Source organism: Callithrix jacchus, chromosome 7 (genome assembly GCF_049354715.1).
Source record: "Callithrix jacchus isolate 240 chromosome 7, calJac240_pri, whole genome shotgun sequence".
NCBI classification, from domain to species: domain Eukaryota; kingdom Metazoa; phylum Chordata; class Mammalia; order Primates; family Cebidae; genus Callithrix; species Callithrix jacchus.
Genome location: NC_133508.1, coordinates 111,007,484 through 111,030,619, shown reverse-complemented (window position 1 = coordinate 111,030,619; position 23,136 = coordinate 111,007,484).

Genomic DNA, 23,136 nt, shown 5'->3' with positions numbered 1-23,136 from the left:
CGATTGCTTTTATGTCTCCTTCAGGTCTTTGCACAGATACACTTCTCAGTGAGGACTCCCATGACAACACCACTTATAATTGCCACTTTCCTCATTCTTCACTCTCTTCTTTTTGTTTGTTTGTTGTTTTTCCTGTTTTGTTTTTTTGAGAAGGAGTCTTGCTCTGTCACCCAGGCTGGAGTGCAGCAGTTTGATCTCAGCTCACTGCAACCTCCGCCTCCCAGTTCAAGCAATTCTCTTGCCTCAGCCTCCGAGTAGCTGGGACTACAGGCGTGTGCCACCACACCCAGCTAATTTTTTGTATTTTTAATAGAGACAGGGTTTCACCATATTAGCCAGGATGGTCTCGATCTCCTGACCTCATGATCCGCCCGCCTCAGCCTCCGAAAGTGCTTGGGATTACAGGCATGAGCCACTGGGTCTGACCTCTTTTTTGTCTTTTATGCTCCTCCAAAATGCTCATCAAATTCTACTATTTTATTATCTATCTATCTATCTATCTATCTATCTATCTATTTTATCTCCCACCAGCCTTCATGAGATCAGAGATTTTCATCTGTTTTCAGTTCACTGGTGTCTTTAGTGCCTAGAATAGTGCTTGGCATATAATTAGGATTTAATTACTACTTCTGAATAAAGGTATTTATGTTTCAGACTTTCTTCTGATGCTTGGGTAAACTTCTATACCTTAAAATGAGTCAGGTGAACACTTTTATTATTCCATATATCAGTAAACAGAGTTGTAGACCTGGAGGCTTGACCTTGTAGTTGGTAGGCAGAGCACTGGACAGCGTACGCTGTGGCCCTGAGGAGCCAGCATCTGCTGGGCTTTGTTCTGGTGTGCTCGTGCTTGTTCTTCCTGGAGTTTCTAGACAGTGTTTTCTTTAAGAAAATAAATAAGTAAATAAACAAATATACATACATTTAAAAATAAAATAAAAATTTAAAAAAACCTTCTGTTGTTTTTGCTGAGAAGTAAATGCCTCCTTGCTGTATTATGTAGTCACAAATTGGTAACATTTGGGGAAAATTTTTTTTTCGTCTACTCCCCTGAATCCCCCCAATCCCAGTTCTCTTTCTCTGGCTCTGAAATACTTGAAGTGTCTGGTGTCTGAACTTCTTTACGGTGCTGAAGGCAATAGATTTATTTCTTGGCTGCAGCTCTCTTCTTACATATCCTTGGATATAGTCTTTTTCTTCAGCTTCTTAAGTCAGAAATTATTCTTTATATTCTATTTCATAATAATTGTTTGAAACAGTACCACTCTCCTTTCCTTTGTTGTTATTGTTTTTTCCCTACCATTATTTCACTTAAGTCTCAAATGGGAAATCTGATAACCTATGTGCTTAATTCATTATCTTAAATTAGAAACCTTAGCTGTATTTTTTTAGACAGGAACCAGTCCTGGTCTAATTTTTACAACTATGGAATTCAGTCAATAGCTGACATCACTTCCTTTTCTTCTCCTGTCAAAAATTAGAAGACTGATTGCATCATATGTTCAAACTACAGGGAAAAGGAAAAATTCTCATTTTGAGTGACATCTCAATGTTTGCAAGAACAAGGCAAACTTATTTTAGAGTACCATAATCAGAGTACTAAACTCCTTATGTCTTCAAACCAGCAAAATACTCATCTCTGGTTTCTTACCTGTTAGCCCAGAGAATAAGGAATATGGATTTAGCATAATTTGTAATTGTGGATCATTAAGGGATTCTTAGAGATACCAGGAAATCTGTTCAGACACCCTCACTATAATTGTCATTGAAGATCCTCATTTTAATTCTATCCTGTTCTGATAAATCGAATTAAATCCTATTTTGTATAGTGTCAAGAAATGAATTTTGCGTGTATTTTGAAGAAACACAAAAGAGAAGGAAAAATCAACCCATAAAATCTAAGGAAGAATATGTCTTACAACAGAAATCTTTGGTCAGTGGACTAGGATAGAAGTTTGTTAGGCAATGGATCAAGTAACTTCAACAGGACATTTTTCCTGAGAACAGTGGAGATTTCCATTACATCACATGCTGTCACTTGAAGTATACCTGCAAGTACAGATGGGCCATTAAGAAACTTCTTTATAGGAATTATTGGACTATTTACCTTTCTGTTTTAGCTAAAGTACCATTAATTTTGCCACCTTTGACCTCACAACAGGTAAACTTGAATTTGAGTCCTGGCTTTATCCCTTATTAGTTTGTGACTATAGGCAAGCTACATAAATATATAAAGACTCAATTATATAAAATGTAAAATTATGAAACATCATTTCAAAAGTATATGGTAAATGTTATAGTGACATAAGGCAGGCAAATCACTTATTTGTTACAAAATAAGCGTTCTACAAATTATAACATGGTTGTCGTTGCTATTATTATTATTAATATCATTTTGAGACTGAGTTTTGCTCTGCTATCCAGGCTGGAATACAATGGTACCATCTCTGCTCACTGCAACCTCTGTCTTCTGAGTTCAAGTGATTCTCCTGCCCCAGCCTCCTAAGGGGCTGGAATTACAGGCACGTGCCACCACTCCAGGGTAAGTTTTCATATTTTTAGTAGAGACAGGCTTTCATCATGTTGGGCAGGCTGGTCTCAAACTCCTGACCTCGTGATCCACCCACCTTGGCTTCCAAAGGTGCTGGGATCATTGGTGTGAGCCACCACACATGGCCCATTGCTATTATTTCAGTAATTACAACCCACTACGTGGATAAATTTATACTCTTTTTTTTTTTTTTTTTGTATTTGGCATCCTATTCTTAATAAGAAAATGCGTTATTTATTCCCAAATTTTTCTTCTGGACCTGTGACTATGGAAAATTTATATTTATATTTATATTTAAATTTATATTTAATCTCTTCAAAAGGAACGCATCAGTTTCAAGCAGGCTATGACTCTGGAGATATATCTATTTTTCTATACATTGTGATCTCTTTGCCTTTACTTTTCAGGTATCATGAGGAAGCAAAAATCACACTCATATTCATAATATGAGTGAATCAACAGAACAAAGCATATACCAAAATAGTATAAAACTTGCCCTTTATACTATTTTGCTATATGCTTTGTTCTGTTTATTAAATGTATTACAACTTGTTTACTCATTCACCTATTGAAGGACATGTTAACCACTTTTATTTTGGTAATTATTAATAAAGTTTAAATAAACATTTATATACACGTTTGTGAATGGCTATAAATTTTTCAACTCAGTTGAGTAAATGTCAAGAAGCATGATTGCTGGATTATATGGTCTATTAGTCTGTTTTCACACGGTTGTAAAAAACCCTAGACTGGGCATTTTATAAGGAAAAGAGGTTTAATTGACTCACAGTTTTGCATGCCTGGGGAGACCTCAAGAAACTTATAATCATGGCGGAAGGCAAAGGAGAAGCAAATACCTTCTTCACAAGGTTCCAGGAGAGAAGGCGACGGGGAGTGCTGTACTTTTGAACCATCATATCTCAAGAGAATTCACCATCACAGAAATGGCATGGGAGAAATCCGCCTCCATGATTCAATCATCTCCCATCAAGTCCCTCCCCTGACACGTGGGGATTACAGCCCGACGTGAGATTTGAGTGGGCACACAGAACCAACCATATACTATAGTAAGGGTATATTTAGTTTTGTAAGGAACTATCAAACTATCTTTCAAAGTGGCTGTACCATTCCACATTCCTACCAGTAGTGAAAAAGAATTCTTGTTGCTTCACACTCCCCATAATATTTGGCACTGTCAGTGATTTTGATTTTTGATCATTCTAATAGGTGTATAGTGATATTTCATTGTTGTTTAATTTGAACTTCCCTAATGACATTCAATGTTGATGATTTTTTCATAAGTGTATTTCTCATTGGTTAGTTTCCTTTGGTGAGATGTCTGTTGAGATTTACTGTCAATTTATTCATAGGGTTGTTTGCCTACTTACTATTTGCATTAAAAATTCTCTGCATAGTTTGAATATTGGGATTTTTTAAATGTCAGCTATGTTTTTTGCAAATATTTTCTCACAGCCCATTGCTTGGCTTTTCATTCTCTTAACAGTGACTGCTACAGAGAAGTTTTAAATTTTAATGATGTTTAACCTATCATTTTTTTCATAGATTGTAATTGTGGTGGTGTATCTAAAGTAATCACAAAACCCAAAGTGACAAAGACTGTCTCTTGTTATTTTGTTATTTATGATATACTATTATATAGTATATAATTTAAAACTGTGAACAAACATAGTTTTCTTTTCTTATAATCTGCATACGTTTTCTTTGCTTGCCTGATTGCAGTAGCTAGGATATCCAGTACAATGTTGAACACAAGTGGTGAGAATAAATGTCTTTGCCTTTTTTCTGATATTAGTGGGAGAGTATCTATCATCATTACGTATGATGATAGCAGTAGGGTTTTGGTAGATGTTCTTTACCAAGTAGAAGTTCCCCTCTATTCTTATTTTGCTAAGAGTTTCTGCCATGGACATCTGATGAGTTTTGTCAAATGATTTTCTGCATCTATTGATATGATTATATAGTTTTTCTTTTTTAGTTTATCAATGTGATGGATTGCATTAATTGATTTTTGAATTTTCAACCAGTCTTGCATACCTGGAACAAATATCACTTGATTTTGGTGTATAATTATTTTTACAAACTATTGGATTTAATTTGCTAATATTTTGTTGACAATTGTTATATCTGTTAATGAAAGATACTGGTCTGTAGTTTTTCTTTCTTGACATATCTTTGATTTAGGTATAAAAATAATATTGGCCACATAGAATGAGTTAGAAAGTATTTATCCAACTTACATTTCCTGGGAGATATTGTAGAGAATTGTATGTTTCTTTCTTAAATGTTTGGTACAATTCACCAGTGAACCCATCTAAGCCTAGTACTTTCATTTTGGGAAAGTAATTAATTATTGATTCAATAGATATAGGCCTATTTAAATTGTCAGTTTCCTCTGGTATAAGTTTGAGTAGAGTGTGTCTTTCGAGGAACTTGTTCATTTCATCTGGGTTATCAAATTTATGGCACCGTTGTTCATAACAGTTCTTGATTATTTGTTCAACGAATTCTTGATAGAGATATAATACAAATCTTAGTTTAAAGTTGAATTTCGGCCTGGCATGGTGGCTCACGCCTGTAATCTTAGCACTTTGGGAGGCCAAGGCAGAAGGATCACTTGAGGTCAGGAATTCAAAACCAACCTGGCCAACATGGTGAAACCCATCTCTACTAAAAATACAAAAAGAAAATAACCAGGCATGGTGACAGGCACCTGTAATCCCACCAACTTGGGAAGCTGAAGCAGGAGTATTGCTTGAACCTGGGAGGCAGAGTTTGCAGTGAGCTAAAATTTTGCTGCTGCACTCCAGCCAGGGCGGCAAAGCAAGGCTCCCTATCAAAAATAAATAAATAATTGTTAAATTTCAAGCCTGTTCTTTGAGTAAGTGAACAACTTGACTTTGTTTGAAATGCATGTATTGTGAGGTGCACAGAGATGGCGTTATTATTTAAACTGATATGGGAAGTGGGAATTTGTGCATAAATGGGGTTTCAGTTTTGTAACATGGCAAGCTTTCATATATTCAAAAGCAACATTAAATAACCAAGATTATAAACATAAACGTAAAAGTTACATAAAGGCAAACAAAAATAAAACTCGGCATTAAATGAGCATAGCTAAACAGAAAATAATTGATTCAAGAAAAGTTTGAACATTCTGCTTTGATTATACATATTGACATACAAAATAAAATCAAAAAGAGCTACAAGATTATCTTAAAGTTTTCTGAGGAAGTTTTCTTTTAGATGTATTGAGCATCTCAGATATTTATTCCCTTTTACCAATTTTGGGAAGTTTTCAGCCAATAGTGTTTCAAGTAGTTTTGTGCTTTATTCTCCCTTTTGTATCATCCTCCTACTTCTAATATACATATCTGGATAACTTGGTAATTCCCTACAGCACACTAAAGCTCTTTCTGATTTTTTAACTTTACTTCTCTTTTTCCAGCTTGTATTTTTTAATGCTCTATCTTTAAATTTTCTGACTTTCTTTTGCTACCTCTGGTCTGCTCTGAGACCAATCAAGTAAATTTTTTATGACAGTGATTATCCTTTTCAGCTGTAGACTTTCCATTTGTTTGTTATTTATAGCTTCTTCTCTGTTGAGATTCCCCATGTCTTTTCTTTTATTATTAATATATTTTATACTTTTTGAAATATTAATATATTTGGCCCTCTATATCCATGGGTTCTGCATCTAAGGAGTCAACCAAGTGTGGATCAAAAATATTTGGGAAAAAAAAGTTAGTCGCATCTGTACTGAACATGTGCAGACTTTTTCTTGTCATTATTCCCTAAACAATGCAGTAGAACAACTATTTACATAGCATTTACATTTATATTAGGTATTATAAGTGGAAATAGTGTGTGCTATTCTCATCAGGTCATAACAATTTCCTTTTTTTTATTAGTAATCTCCCCAATATTTTCTCAGTTTAAGGCTGAAGGCACAGAACTCTGAAGACCTAAAATTGAATGTAGCTATAAGAGTGAAAATATCCTGAGGAGAATTCAAACAGGAGCCTTTTTGTCAGTCAGAAACACCCACAATGGACTATTATGTAAATAAGAATTAAACTCTTAGTGAATTAAGCCATATAAATTATAGGATTCCTTTCTGTTAGCAGCTAGGATTACCCTGATACTTGAATTAATACACATATATTAGTTCTGGATAATATATTTTGAAGTAAAAATGTCAAGAAAGAGGAAAAAATTTAAATTATAAAGCAGGGAGTCTTTTCAAAGAGGACAGTAAGGGAAAACACAGTTGTACAGAAACAATTTAATGGATATGTACATTTTGTTTTGGTTTTATGTTTTTCTCTACCCAACCATGGAGAAGTCTCCAAGGATTCACAAAGTTATTGTCACAAAGAGAATACTCAGCAACACTTTGTTAAATAAATCAATAAATGTAAGATTTTACTATATCGTGTTTATTTTATATCTTTAGTATTTCTTGAACCTAAAGCCTCCCATCTTTATACTGTCATTCACTTTTTTTCCAATTTAGTCCTAATAATTCTAACCTGGAATTCTGAATAAGGCTTTCGCCTTCAGCTTGTCTCCTTTTATCTAGTACCCATTTACTTCTAGAGTGATGTTTCTAAGCTCAATATACATAAGGCAACTCTCCTGCTTAAAATTCTTCAGTGACTCATCATTGTCTATGACCCCAAGTCCCTGGTCCTAATTATGTCACGATAGGTTATTTTTCTTTCCTACTCATCCCTACTTCTCTTATGTTCTCACACTACATGCTTTGGGCATAAATATCTGAATATACCATACTTTCTCATTACTGACATACACATCTTATGGTTCTTTACTTTGCCTTTAAAGTGTCTCTTCATATGTCAGTTGTAGTAGGATGTGCCCCTGAAAAACATGGCTGACAGAGCCTGGAGATGCAAGTTGCATGCATATTTAAAACAATTAAGATCTGCATTTGTTAAGTTTGCCCAAGTAAAAGAGTTTATAAAGGAAAGATCCATGATCACAACAGGTCTTCTTATTGCAATTTTTTTCATTTTGCAAATAGAAAAGAAAACAAACTGTTATATAAAGTCTTTGGGTCTTTATAGTTGATTTTTGTGACTTCGTGCAAGTATTTCTAAATTAATCTAAATCTCAGTTCCTGTCCTGCAAAATAAAATGTATGTAACATCTATATAAAGTTATTATAAGATAAGATGATATTATTATTACTCATAAACTGTTGCTCCAGCTGCAAGGGGAAAGCACTATACCATTGCATAAATACTTTCCACATAACTTACTATAAATTTTAAAAGTTTCTAAAACTCTTACTTGAATTTTATTAAAAGGACAAATTTGACTAATATTTATTGAGCCCCAGGCATATGCCCAGAAACAGATGGATCAAATTTAATAATTACAGAAGCATTTTGAAAAAAAAAATAACCATTTCCACCATTGTAGAAGTTGTAATACAGCACCCAGAATCTTCACATCTGGGAATGCGGTCCAGAGATATACCCTGCAGCTGTTGGCCCTTGTAGAGCATTGCCTCAGCTGAAGAGAGCTGCTTCACCTGAGCTCACAGGCCCTTCACGATTCAAAATAAATGACTAGTGAATTTAGATCTATAAAGGCCCATATCTCTCAACCCAACTTCATATAACTCTGAAGCATCACCTTATCTTCAGTGTCTACTGCAGGGTCGCCTAAGATTCTGTTGCATCACAGCTTAACTTTTTTTCTGTCCATTTCAGTTTATTTCCCGTTTTTGCAGAAATAATGATGCAAAGAACACTCATTAATAAACTTCCTGCATGGTTTTATCTGTGTTGGAGTCTGTTTTTTTCTAATAGTCATGACTCAGATGAGAAAAGCAAAAACATTTTACAAGCTACAGAGATGTTTCACATATCCTCAAAACCAAGACATTCTAGTGATGTCCTTTTTTCTTCCCTTTTTAATGATAGCTCCATGGAGGTTCCAATTCACTACATGAAAGTAATTGACAAATTGTGAGTATATCATGTAAATAACCATTTAGAAATGGCCTATAATTTCTGACACATGCTCACTCTTGTGTATCCTTCTTTACAAGTTGAAAGGTTGGAAACTGTCTGCACCTCAAATTAGGACACAATCCATGAAAGAGTAGTATTTTTTAACTCCCTTAAGACTAGGGCAGAGTTCATAGAAACAGGACTGGAAGACAAACTATAAGTTATATGTAAAGATATACTCAACCACATCTCTTTTGTCCTTAGAACATCATTTACTCTCCTAATTTTGGGAGTTACCTTTTCTGTTTCTTAGTTTCTGCCATTGTTCTATACCTCTGATCATCTGGACACAATGACATGCTTGCTTCTTTTAATAAACCTACATCATATTCATTATAACATCCCCTGAGTTATTTGCTGCATATTCCTATCCAACAAAAGGCCAATACATACATATTTGCTGCGTATTTGACCAAATTCTATGGTGATAAAACATTGCTCAAAAAAGGTATTCAAAGGATCAGACTAAGTTAAGTGCAGATCAGCATGCATTGTGAGGGACACAGGGCCATTTTTCTCTGCTAGTATAATGTAATAAATGATAGAAGAATCATCCAGCCAGAGGCCCTCTTTATTCCTCATAAAAACATTCCTAAATTGTCCTTCAACCAGAACTAATGTATATAATAAAAAATGCAGTGGCAATGAAGTTGGCAACTGTGTCTTAATGAATATGTGCTAGGGAAAAATATGCTTAATTGACAGCCTTGGAAACATAAGCACCATTGCTCCAGGAACAGATACAAACAGATACAGCATAAAATGTTCCTGTACAGGCTTCTCTTATTGCGTCCCTCTGGACAGGCTGGTTTTGACATATGAAAAGGCAATTAAATCTGTTTAGCTTGTGCAGGGCTGAAAACAAGGCATGTGCAGAGTCCCCATAAAGACAGGCATTAGGTTTGTTTTATTTTATTTTTTAAAAGTTTTTTTTTATTTCTGGCAATAGAATTTTTGAACTGAGATATTGGTTTTTCTAAAGGTGTCACTCAACCGGAGAATGTTTTTCAGTCTTGCAAGAAAATTTAAAGTGCTCTTGCTGATGGAATAAGTAAGAATACAGGGCAAGTGGTCTCACCTATTCAAATTGGCATAATAGTCTTAGCTTCAAAAATCATAACCACTCCATCCCTTCCCACAGATTCTTTTGACAAGTAATCTGGTTTATAATCCAGACAAGCGGATTGCTGCTAGAGTTCAGGTTGAACCGTTTTTTATTTAGGAGCTGGAAATCAATGCAAGGGAGCTGTTAAATGGAAGAATCATTTAGCACATTTACCAGTAAGAGGGTCTAGAAAGTTATTATAAATGAAACATTGAAACTATCAGTTCAGTGCACAGTAGTAGGCAAGGAAGGCAAAGATGATAGGTTATGTTAGCAACAAGAGAGAAAGGAACAATCAGATATAATTCCTTTATACAAAAGCTAATTCTTATTTTCCATAGTAACCTCAGAAATCTGTGGTTCCTGTATTGCAGACAAAAATTATTACCATGTGCTGGGCAGGTAAATATGACATCTATTGCTAAAATAACTTATAACGTTCTGAGAGTAAAGAACAGAAAGGAATCACTCAGAAAAGGAGAGGAATAATAATAATAGCGAAGAATATATATTATGTCCATGCACCAGAAAATACATCAGCACGTGGCATGTTGAGATACATTGATAAGTTTAATAATTGCTACATGGAAAAAGGATAAACAATATATTTCCATTTTGAACATGAGAAAACCAGCTCAAAGAGATTAAGTAGCTTGACAGGGTCAAGGAGTTAGTAAATGGAGCAGCTGAATCCAAAACTATTGTTGCACTTCAAAGTCTATGCTGTTTAATGATACTCTAGTAATAGTTTTCTCATTAATTTTCATTTTTAAAATAATCATTGAATTATAAATTTTATATATCACATGTATGGAAAAATTAAGTATATGTAGACATGAATATAGACAGAGATATAGATTTGACAAAATGTGAGAGACATGAAAAGACATTATTTTAATTGTCAGAAGAACTTGTGCTCTTTAGTGGTTGGATAAATGGCTGCCTTCAGGTTTGGAAACTTGCAAGATGAGCCTGGACTTCTGATCACATCAGGGAATAAAATATTTTCAAAGATTCTTGAGCCATATCAAGAGAATTCAGGAGTCAGTCTGAAGAGATCTTACTGAAAATACATGGGAAAAATTTAAGCATTAACATAAATTAATAACTGCAATGAGTTGAAATGCATAAAGTATATTTAAATCCCTGAGTATATAAAGGCAACAATATTAACAAAAGAAACCTGACCTATCACCATTGGAGGATTCTACTGAAATTGGTTATTATCATGCAAAGCAGTCATAAGGTGAAATAATTTAGAATTTATCCTCCTCTTTTTATACACTTTCCACCCCTGAGTAGTCCAATAGTAGTTGTGAGAAAATTCTATTTACAGAAATATCCCAGCTAATAAATTGAAGAAATAATAATAGGATAGCAAAGTTTTTCAACCTTTAATGGCCTAAAGGATCCATACATTGAATACCAACCACTCCTAGCTTTCCATAAAGAAAGACATTCAGGCATCACATACCTTGTATTGGAGGGACACAAAACCTTGTGATGTCATCTGTATTAATCAGAGTTCTCCAGATAAACAGAGCCAATAGGATGTATTTATATGGGCTGTGTGGCAATCTTAGCGTCCACTATTAGTAGTATCAGTGTTGTTTCTTTCGGTGAAAGCATTTCTTCTGCTCAAATTAAGGTTTCTAGGCCAAAAGAGCATAAATTCATGGAAACAGATGCAAATATTTTGCAAGAGGTTCACTAGGAGTAATAGTGAGTGAAGACTCTCTCATCTCTATCCTTTGAATCCTGGGCCCATGAATTACCATATATACATGGTTGCCATTTTAAACCAAACTGCTTCTGGTGAACCTTATGGATAGGTATGGAGAAAAAGGCATTTGCCAGATCAATACTAGGTACCTATACTAGGTACTTATACTAGGTATCAGGCAATGTGTTAATTTTCTCAAGAAATGAAACTATTCATGGTATAGCAGCTGCATTTGGTCAGCTTGACCACATTGTCAAGCTTGTAACAATTCACTGGTATTCATCAATATTAATCTGCCTTCAGCACAGGCCAAATCAGAGAGTTGAACAAAGATGTGGTAGAAATTGTCCACCCTGCATCTTTTAAGTCCTTGAAGGTGGCACATCTCAGCAATTTCTCTAGGAATTTAATACTGCTTTTAATTTACTATTTTCTTAGGTAGAGTCAGTTCTAATGGCATTCACTTGACCTTCCATACCATAATAGCCCTCACTCCACAGATCAGGGAACTGATGTGAGAATTCTGCCTCTTGCTAAGTATTTCTATTCCAATTATACTTATGGAACTGGGAAATAATTACAGGATGGATTTTTAAACCCACTTGACCCACTGTCTGATGAACATGAGGTAAAACTTCATAAGCCCATACTCTGACTGGATGGCAACAATAATGTTTTTTTTAATTCTAAAATCAGTGTCATTTCAGAGCCAATGTTAAGTGCCCTCCCATAGGCCCAATTATTTCTTTTTCTCCAATATACAGTTATTCTCATAAAAGGCCATAAAGCCCTTTAGGTTCCTTGGGAAAAGCCTGGTAGAAAGATCAACAGTATACATTTTGGGTAGTATACCAGGGTCCTTCCTTAAGGAAACTTGGCCTCCCCTGTACTCAAAGCGTTCTGAGTCTGTAACCTGACTCAAGTCTGGACATCGATTGAGGATCAAGAAGGAATTTAGTAGACTTCCTATCAATTTCACTACTGGGAGCACTATGATCAATTAGTCTGCAGCAGCCATACTATTCTGATTGCTTCACTGACTCTGCTGTCTGTAGTGGTAACCACTCCCACATTGCTTTTAGCAGTTTAATGCTGCCTCTTGGCTGCTGCCAACCCTGAGGCCCAATTACTCCCATTGCATTTAGGTTTCCTGATGGAGTGGCTGCAGTTCCCCCTGTAAGGTCTGCCCTGCAGAGAATAATGATCACGAAGCACTTCAAGGATGCCAGGCTCCTCTCACAATTTTATTTCTTAAAATATTTATAATAAATATCCCTTCTAAACCTTTCCACTGTGAGTGAGTATCTTAAATGAAAAATCTACTCTAACATTCCAGTTCCCCAAAGGCTTTGAATCCCTTCCTTTACATTAAACTAAGGAAGATTATGCATTTCTTTTTTTTTTTTTCCGAGATGAAGCCTTGCTCGGTCGCCCAAGCTGGAGTTTAGTGGCACTATCTTGACTCACGGCAACCTCCAAATCCCTGGTTCAAGCAATTCTCCTGCCTCAGCCCCTTGAGTAACTGGGATTACAGGCATGTATCACCATGCCCAGCTAATTTTTGTGTTTTTAGTAGAGACAGGGTTTCAACATGTTGGCCAGGATGGTCTCTATCTCCTGACCATGTGACCCGCCTGCCTCAGCCTCCCAAAGTTCTGGGATTTCAGGCATGAGCCACTGCACCAGGTTTAAGATTAAGCATTTCTAATTTACTCTTTGGGGCATCTTTTGATCCATGTTTCAGCCCACAAACCAAAATAAACTGTTACAGCCCTTTAAAATTCTTTGAGCTACATCAGTAAATGTAAAATCTCTGCATAGTGAGCCAACATCAGTAAATTCAGTGTGATTCAACTTTATGTTCCTTTCATCATTATCCTAAATCCTTAGCATACATTCCCACACATGTTCCCTGGATTTCTGTCTATATAAATTGGAAAAATCTAGTGCTTCTGGGGTGTCACAAACCTTCTCATGGGCCACAGTTGCACCACACCTTGAGGGGTCTGCTGGGTCCTGAATATAGTTACAAGTCCAGAAGCAACAATGGGAGGTGGAGGTAGGTCCTGAAGAAGAGCTGTATGTTTTGCTTGGCAATTGACACAAGGGAGGCCATTTCTGTTACCTCGGGAAATAAAGGGTTAATTCCCTCAAATGGATGTTCAAAGACCTTCATTTGGATTCAAATAGCAGGAAATACCAAGAAAAACAGAATCATATACACCATGGGGATGCAACTAGAAAATCAAATCTTTGTGAAATTCTTCTGGAAAAATGAAGCCGTTTCTTTAAGATATAACTCCCTAGGAAAATCAAGAGAATGATGACAAAACCATACAGATTTTAAGACTTAAATCTTAATTATAATATATTTACTTTGTACTCTAATTCAAACTATCCACATGCACCCACTCATACCCACACTCACATATATATGTGTATTCTTTGTTGGTGTGTGTGAGTATATACTTATCTTTCCAGAGATGAATGTGGGTACCTACATCTCTATCTGTCTATCTATCTATCTATCTATCTATCTATCTATCTATCTATTAACATTTATCTATCCAGAGATTGAAAAAGTGAGAGGAGACATAGAGTAACACACAAAAAAGACTTCACAAAGAAAAATGTTATATTTATGAGTGAATTGGAATTTGGAGAAGATTCTGGCTACTTAATGACATTGAGTAATTGTTGTTACGTATTTGTAATTGTGGATATGGTGGTGTGATTATGTTTATAAGTAGATAGATAGATAGATACATGACTGGAGAATTTATGAATTAAACAGTATGTCTGGAAAATAAGGGAGTGGTAGACAGCCTTTGCAGTAGTTCTTATGTGGGATCAATTTCATCCTTCAGAGCAGTGGTCCCCAATCTTTTTGACACCAGAGACCAGTTTTGTGGAAGATAATTTTTTCTACAGATGAGGTTGGAGGTGATGGTTTTGGGATGAAACTGTTTCACTTCCGATCATCATGCATGAGATTCTCACAAAGACTGTGCAACCTAGATCCCTCACATGTGCAGTTTACAATTGGATTTGCCGTCTTATGAGACTCTAATGCCACCACTGTTCTGTGAGGAGGTGGAGCTCGGGCAGTCATGCTGGCTTGCCCACTGCTCACCTCCTGCTCTGTGGCCCAGTTCCTGACAGGCCATGGCTCAAGGGTTGGGAAGCCCTGCTTCAGAAGATGTATGGCAAGATCTGGATATATTTTTGATTGTTATTTTGGGAGTCAAGATGCCACTGACATCTGGAAAGAGAGGCCAAGAATACTGCAAAATGTTCTAAAATATACCTAAATACATGGGACAACACTTCCCCAAAATAACTATTTGGTCTAAAATGTCAACACTGTTAGAATTCAGAAACAAGTGATTATAGATAAAAACAATTTTGTTTACTTTTACATATGCTCACATCATTACATAATAAAATGTAAAAATGAATAAAAATAAAAGGAGCTGACTTTTTTGTTTAATTATGTCAGATAACAGTGACTGAAAAGATGTTCAGATGTGACCAAGAGAATTAACCCTCAGGAGAATTAAATCACAGAAATGTGTTAATTTTGAAGCCAGTTTAAGATATATACTAATCAAAGAGTGAAACGATGTTTTTATTACTAAGAGAAAAACCAAGCCAAAAATATTTTTAGGCTAGAGAAGTTTGGAGATACAGGGGCTCCTATGATAAGTAAACCTTATAAATGCAAATATGAATTTTAAAATGAGATGTTTTAGAGAGTGATGATTCACTTAATAAAAAAATGTCTTTTAAAAGGACTCACTGTACAATTTCCTTAAATAAATTTTTCTCCTGAATTAATTTGAATTGATTTACACATATTTGACTAAAACGCAGATTTTCTGGAACTTGCATGGAGTGTGAATAGAGTGTGACTGAAACACTAGGTTTAAAATGTGTTTAGTTATGTGCTTAAACTGTTCAGTAAGAGAATGCTTGGAGACCTTTAATCAGATCTTCAGTTAGAAGCTGCTTTATAGTTGATCATATAATAAATGTAATGCTTTTAAAATGCAAAATTTAGTCAATTAAATTCATTTTAGATTGACTAAAGCATCTAGAAAAGAGGAGCAACTTAGAAAATTTAGGAAAATAGGAGCAATATGAAAAAAAATTCAACAGTTACTTATTTGCCAAAGTTTTAGGAGAGGTGCAGGTGGCATGAATCATATTTCCCTGTTCCGTTCTGATAAGAAGTGATATAAAAGAGAAAAAATTTTGGAGAGAAAAGAGGAAATTTGCCATGCTACTCTGCAAAGAATGTACATGAATGGGGGCAAAATTAGCAGCTCAATGCTGCAGTCAAAAGAAGACAGGATGGTGCCATGGACCAGTACAGTGGTAACGTAGGATCAAGAAATGGTGATTCAGCATGTAGTTTAAGAGTTAATACTTTAGTCCTGGCTTACGAATTGAGTAAGGAGTTTAGAAGAAAAGGAAGAGCTATGGTAGACTCTAAGTTTGGGACTTGACTATCTGAAGGAAAGGTTCAATTTATTGAAAACCTGAGGGAAGAAAAATTTATATGGAGAAAAAGTATTCTGTTCTGGCCAAATAACGAGTGAGATGCCTGTTAGATATGAGACGGAGATGTGAGAATACAATTGGATACATGGTTATATGAGAAAGCAGCTCAGAATAATGATTCAGACTAGACATAGAAATTGAGAAATCATTAGAATAGAAATACCTTTTTAAAATTGGATTGGATGAGTTTATCTAGGTATCTGAATGTACATGGAGAAGAGAGGAGTTGACAGAAGTGAAACATTGTATGAGAAGTTTGGGAGAGGAGAAGAAGCTGGTAATGAGACAATGAATAAGCCGCTCTTGAGGTAAAGGTGTCATTAAATGATTGTGTTCTAGAAGTCAAGTGAGGAAAATACTTTAAGGAAAGAATGATCATTTCTGTCACCTGTGTCCGATAGTTCCAGATAAAATGTCAGATCATCAACAGAGTTTTGTGGAAAACACCAGCCATTACTGCATTAGCAGTAATAATCATGCTGTGGAGTCACCTCCATTTAGATTAAATTGGATTGGTTTCAAGAAAGAATGCAGTAAAAAGAAAAAGAAAGAAAGAAGTACGTATTTTTGTAGTGATTTTCTGTGGCATGGTAAATATGCTTTAAAATATGGAACTAATAAATGTGTAAAATACAAAAAGCAAAATTATAAAACATTTTGATGAGTTTATGCAAAAGGAATTTTTCAAATATATATATATATGCAATCAGGAATATTGGAAACTAGGTAAATGCCAAAACCACTTTTTGTTTCCTTAGTGATATTATTATTCAGAAAGTCAGGTGTTTCATAAATGCAAGCAGTAAGTATAATTGTGATTGGCCTATGTGTTGAACTTTTCAGTAACTTTAGAAGAATTCTACAGGGAAACTAACAAGGACTGCTTTAGCATCTTCCATTTAGAATATTTTCCTTTGGAAAGTCTGTCACAGATATGTGTTTTATTCGTTATCTTACTCTCTTGTCAGGACAAGAATATATACTTTATGATACATGTTTATTAAAATATATATCATCTTTAGTGCTTACTGTTGAAAACAATACTTATTTGCTTTCAGTTCCAATAGGCTAGTAATGCACATAGATTTTAGAATGAATGACTCTAGAAAGCGGTGCCTGTCTTGGGAAAGAGGACTTTGAAGAGAGAGGTGTAAACTTGTGGCTGCATAGGGCTTCAAGTGTAGATATATTCCTCCATCATCTTCAAAGATTGAACTTGTACCTCCTGTTTCAGAGAAGAAGTTATAACATTTCGTAATTAGTCTCTTGGTGGTACCACCAGAGATCATGAGAGTATGTGTGTGAATCTCAGAGACTCAATTCATGACGTTTCCCAGATTCACTTTGTTTCACAGTTAATTGCTAAATCCTTAAGTTCCTGGCCCCAAACCTCTTGCTCAATGGAAAGTCAAGTTCCCTCATATAATACTGCCACTTGACTTTGCTAGCCTCAAGATTATAATTAAGGTCTTGCTTCCCTTGGCCCCAACATAATGAGGAGCTTCAGGACTTAGGAGCCCAGGCCAGGAATAAACAGATCTCAAGAGGCTCTGGCTCCTTCCACCGCTCTGGGCTTAGGTAGAGCCTCATACTTCAGCACATGGTTATGACTCCCAGAGCAGCTCGCTAGAGTGTCTGGTTGGCACAGCCTGAAAGGTTTTTTGTTTTTGTAGAGGGTGTTAGTGCATGTGGTCAATTGTTGGCCACTGAGAAAGAGGAGACAAAGTCAGGAAACCTGAAGATAAATTATTTTCCTTTCTTTCTCAGAAAACTGTTGCAAGGCAGCATGGCTCTGAAGAACCTTACATGCTCCATGTGATTAAGACACTGTTATATTTTCTTGTGGATGTTTGAAGAGTTTGGAAATATATATCCTGTATTTGATTTACCTTCTTCCCTCTATCACCCTTGCTGCCTTGGTAATGTACCTCCCAGTAAGTCTCAAGCTCCCTATGAAATGTTTTTTGAGTCTATCTTTTATGAGAAAAACATATGAAGACAGAAGCCTTGATAAAGAGCTGAAAAATGGTTTGGCCACACTTAAAAAAATTCAAAAGTATTTAATTATGATAAATAATTTTAATTGCCAAAGATAAAAAAGGTAAATATGTTTTATATTCATTTTTATTTTAAAAAGACTTATTGATTTTTGCTGAAATAGAAAATTACATATCCAAAAATATATCCTAACATGAATTCTTTATTCATGGAACTTTCAGTCTAATGATGAGAAATTAAAGTTAGGATCTATTGAAAGTGTAATCCATCTCCCCAGAGAAACCACACATTGATGGCACAATACAGAAGGTGAGAAGTTATAACTACAATGACGTAAACATTCTGGAAGATGGGATTAGGCTTTGAGACTCTACATCTTTCGAAACGGTAGAAAGCATTGTAATAATTAGAAAGTAATGATGTAGTAGCAATAAGAAGCATTTGAAAATACACATACAAGAGCTGTCCTTTTAGAAGTTGTCAATCTGTAAATTGTAATTCGCCTAGAATACCCCTAGCAGAGTGGCAGAGTCCCTGAGTTCAGCAAAAGGTCCTGGAGGAGGGTGAATGATGGCTTAGTCTAAGCTTGTTATGTTATTTTCCGATGAACTTAAAGGTTACTTAATAATAGTCAGTGGAGCTCAACTGGAAACTAGATTGTATTTGTGAATTCTGTTTGGCCGTTAAGATCTACTCTTTAATCTTCTCTGACTTGCTGTGTACCGTAAGAATTACCTCCCTGACCTTCCTTGTTCTCTCTTGGGATTGTAGTTATATTAACTCCACAGGACTGGCTGGAGAATGGAGGGAAGGAGTAAACCCACTCCCTGTGGATTTGCATGAGTAGGCTGGATCTTTTGAGGAAGGTCACTCAGGTCTCTCCACACATCTTCTTTCTGTCTATAAATTTTGGTAATCTTTCCCTCTTGGCGTTCTACTATTACTAACTGTAGGTAATGTGCTAACCCTATGTTGTGGTTATGAATGCACTTTTATAAACAGTACCTTAAATAAGCTCTTCTCAAATTACTCAGTTTAAAAGTGCTATCTATCTCCTTTTGCGACTCTGATACACACAATTATGGAGGAAAGATACTGGTCTTTTTTTCACAAAATGCATTTTTTCCTCCCTTTTGCAAAAATAACATCAGAGGAAAAGAAATGCTTGTTCCAAATGAATTAGCCAATCAATAACATAGTTAGCAAACCTATTTGTTTCTTCCTGTATGTAAAATGGGTAACTAATCATGAGTCAGTAGGCAGACATTGCTCTTTTCATCAAGTAAAGTAGAAGTCACAGTCTAGAAGATGATGCAAAAATGCCAAAAAGGTAACAACTAATGGCAATTCTCAAGGAGGCAAATAAGTGCTCTATTTTTATAAAAATATTATAAGTGTATTAAAAGAGCAAATTATGTAGTTTAAGAAGCAGAAGTACATTCATTGGGAGCAATAATTTGGGTATGCCTGAACTTAAACCAAGTTGTCACCTTTATTAAAATCTCATTCAGACTCCTCAAAGAGAGCTATATTGAAGCCAACCTCAGAACAGGAAGATAGAACAAGAAGAGTAAAGAGACACTAAAAAATGGATAAATGGGTAAAATAATGATAAAAGATAGAAATTCATTGAGCATTTTTGGAAGTACATAACATTATGAAGTGTCCAGAATTTTAGGTTAATAAAAGGAGCTGATATTTACTGATATATTTGTTTTACCTGATAGCAACTTTTCAACTGCCCTTATCAGTAGTAAAGGTAAAAGTATTAATTCAATAGTTAATACTTTCTTAAGTATTTACCATGAGTGTCTGATACTGTGGTAAGTGCTAATAAAATAAAGTGAATATGACCTTGTACTTGCTCTAAAAGTGTTTAGTATATAATGGAGAATTCAGATCAATAATAAGTAGATTTCAATACTAAGGGTCAAGTACTAAATGGAGAACTATTGAATATTATGGGAATACATAGGAAAGTCATCTACTTTCGATTTAGAGAATTGAATTAAAAAAGATGTTACAAAAGAAATGTTTAAATAGAAGTCCAAGGATGAAGAATGATTAACTGAGTAATAGAATTGCAAAAAAGCCCTGGACATGAGCAGGGATTGAGCAAACAATTGGAAGTAACTAGAGCATAATGTATGAGTTTTTACGTGAAGTTGAATATGCTTAGAGTTAGATGTAAAGCTGGAGAATTAGACAGGAGTTGATCATCAAGGGCTGTATTTTCCTTAATTTGGACTTTACATTCCAGACAAGCCACTGGAGGATTTTAATCTGGGAAGAGTTATTATGCTTTGCTTCTTAAGCCAGGCTAGACCCAATTCTTAGGAATGTGCAATGCAAGACAACAGAATTAGTAGATCACATGTTTGTTCATTCATCAGTTGGTCACTTTTTACAGCAAGTCTATGTGTATGCAATAATAAGAAAGTTTTATATGTGGTATTGATGTTTTTCAATTCCACCAAAATTTCAGAAACTAATTTTAAAATTCAACAGTATCTTATCTGTTAACCAAACGGTTACATTAAAAAATTATTCTTAAAATAAACATTAAAAGCTGTCACATATAATAGCTGCATGAATTTTTATGCAGAAAAATAAGACTTGAAGGAAATGTCTCCCTCATAAGAAAAGTAGTAACTTTTATCTCAAATCAGCAGTTGAGCTCAAAGCATCTGGTTTTCTTAATTCAAACTCCACTCTGCCACTTACTATCAACACGTTTATGGGCCATTTATTTATGTTCTCTGGTTCTTCTCATCCACAAGAGGGGAAAATAACATCACCCATATCAGATTTGGTGAGGATTAGGTGATATAATGCATATAAAATACCTAGCTCAATGCCAGTGACATTGTAGGGACTCTAATATAAGTGAAGACATTTGAGCTCACTTGACTACAATTGCATGTTTTTTGCCTTCTGCCTTTATGGGTTCTTGTTCAGTGAAATTGAGAATCAATCTGAAGCACCTTAGGAGACAGAAGAACTTATATGTTCCAAGGTTAATGCACCTATATACTCCAAGTTTAGTATTATCAACCTGTTTCTCTTACAGGATTAAGATAATTCAGTATTACCTTTAGTTTTGAAAAATTTAGACGTTGGTAGGACTAAGAAATGTGATAATATAGATAAGCTCTAGAATTAATGGAGGAAAAGGACTTTTTTATTTTTCTTTTATACTGTCATTCCAGATCCCTAGAGTCATTCTCAGGAGAGAAATCTGTACATTAATAGTACTGGGTATTTTTTTTCGGTAGGATGCCATATCTTGTATTTCTTGGAAACCTGACTATGGCAAGAGAGTTAAAAGAAGATAAAGAATCCCAGTGCAGACCATTAGTTCTTGGTGAGGAAACAGATCATTCCCAGGGGACAGCTAGTGGCCTTTTCTTGACATTCTTCACCTTCCTTATTAGAGAAGATAAGATTTTGAAGGACATCGGACCTTTTCCTGAAAGTTCTAACATTCACTTTAGGAGAGGGCAGGATCTTTCAGCACGCCATCCTCGAAGCACCAACATACACAGCAATGGAGTACAAAGCTTGTTACTTTATATTATGGGCAGAGAGAATGAAAAACGGGCAGGTGACTGTGGGGTGTAACAGTATGAACTATGAAGAGACAAAAATATTTCTCTCCCTAAGCCTGAAAGCTTCACTTTGAGTTCTACCTGAGGAGAAAAATGTCAATACATTTACACCATCATTAAAATAGCATATGATTATTATGGTGATCTTTTTGTTCAGTGTAGTTAAAAAAAAAAGCAAACCAATAATCCTGAGAGGAGTAATATTTTTAATTGCACTAAAAGATGAACTTCCTGTCATTGAATATCAATAGATACAGCTAAGAAGATAAAAATAGATTTAACTTTGCATTACTAGGGCAGAAACTAAAAACACTAATGAAAAAGAGCTGCCTGGTCCAATCAGCCACCACAGCACAATGCCATACAAGGGGCAGAGCCAGATAAGCTGTCTTTGCAAAATCACTGATTGTTAGACACGCTGGTGAGGTCGTTCTTTATGTCTAACTTGTAACAATATAAAAGGATTTACATTTTATCTTCTCATTGTCACATCCATACTGTTTTCTCACAAGTCAAGCTGTCTCTTAGTTTTCTTTCATATAAGTTGGGAAATGATACATAAACATTGCCAAGGGAGATATATCGAAGTTTCGATAATCCTCCTTACCAAAGAGGGACTCCCTGGTTCAAGGAAATATATTTTCTGTAGTCCAACAAACAGATGCTATGCCTCAATATCTTTGGACGCTAGCTCTCCAGGCACATTTCGTTTTCAGCCATCCTTCCTCTTTCATACTTCTGTCCTTTCACTCCTTTATCTCCCTTTCATTTTATCTTCCTTCTTGCTTCCCTCCCACAAAAGGGCCTTCCTTGTTCTCTCTCTGGATTCTAGTTGTGTTAATGCCTCAGCCCAGTATTTTCTGTGATACTTTAACTATATTGTTACTGTGGGTTCCCAGTTACCCTGAAAGGTGGGGTCCTTTATGTTTGGTGTCCTATTTTTATATGAAATAGAAAAGGAGCATAGAGAAGTGCAGGGTTTATTTGATGGTCATAAAATGGAGAAATAGGAGAATGGTCCACAATTCAACTTCTCAGTTCCGGAGAACCAGGAAGTTACAGATATAGGTTATCTTTAATGAAGGGGTTGGGAATTGGAAGCAATGGCAGGAATATTTAAGCTTTTCTTAGGAAAGAAAAGGATGAAGATTTTCCTGGAATCAAGGAGCCCCTTTTCTGCCCCTTTTCGGTCCCTTTTTGTCATTGCCATGGTGATTATCGGCTTTCATGGTACTGGCTAGAGTGTCATTTAATATGGAAATTGGATTACATACAATGAAGCTAGCGTTTCTTCAGAGGTCAAGTAGGCTTCCATCATGGATTTTCCCATCTTCCACTGATTTAGTCCTAAGAATGAACTTCTGACCACAGACATCCTGTTTCCTAAAAATAAGCAGAGTTAAGGCCAAGTAGGAATTCAGCTATATCAAATTAATGTTGATTGGGCAAAAAAGCAGGGTGGGAGTCAGCTAAGTCACATGGACACTATAGTGTGTAACAGTGTGGGGCACATGCTGCATATTACATAC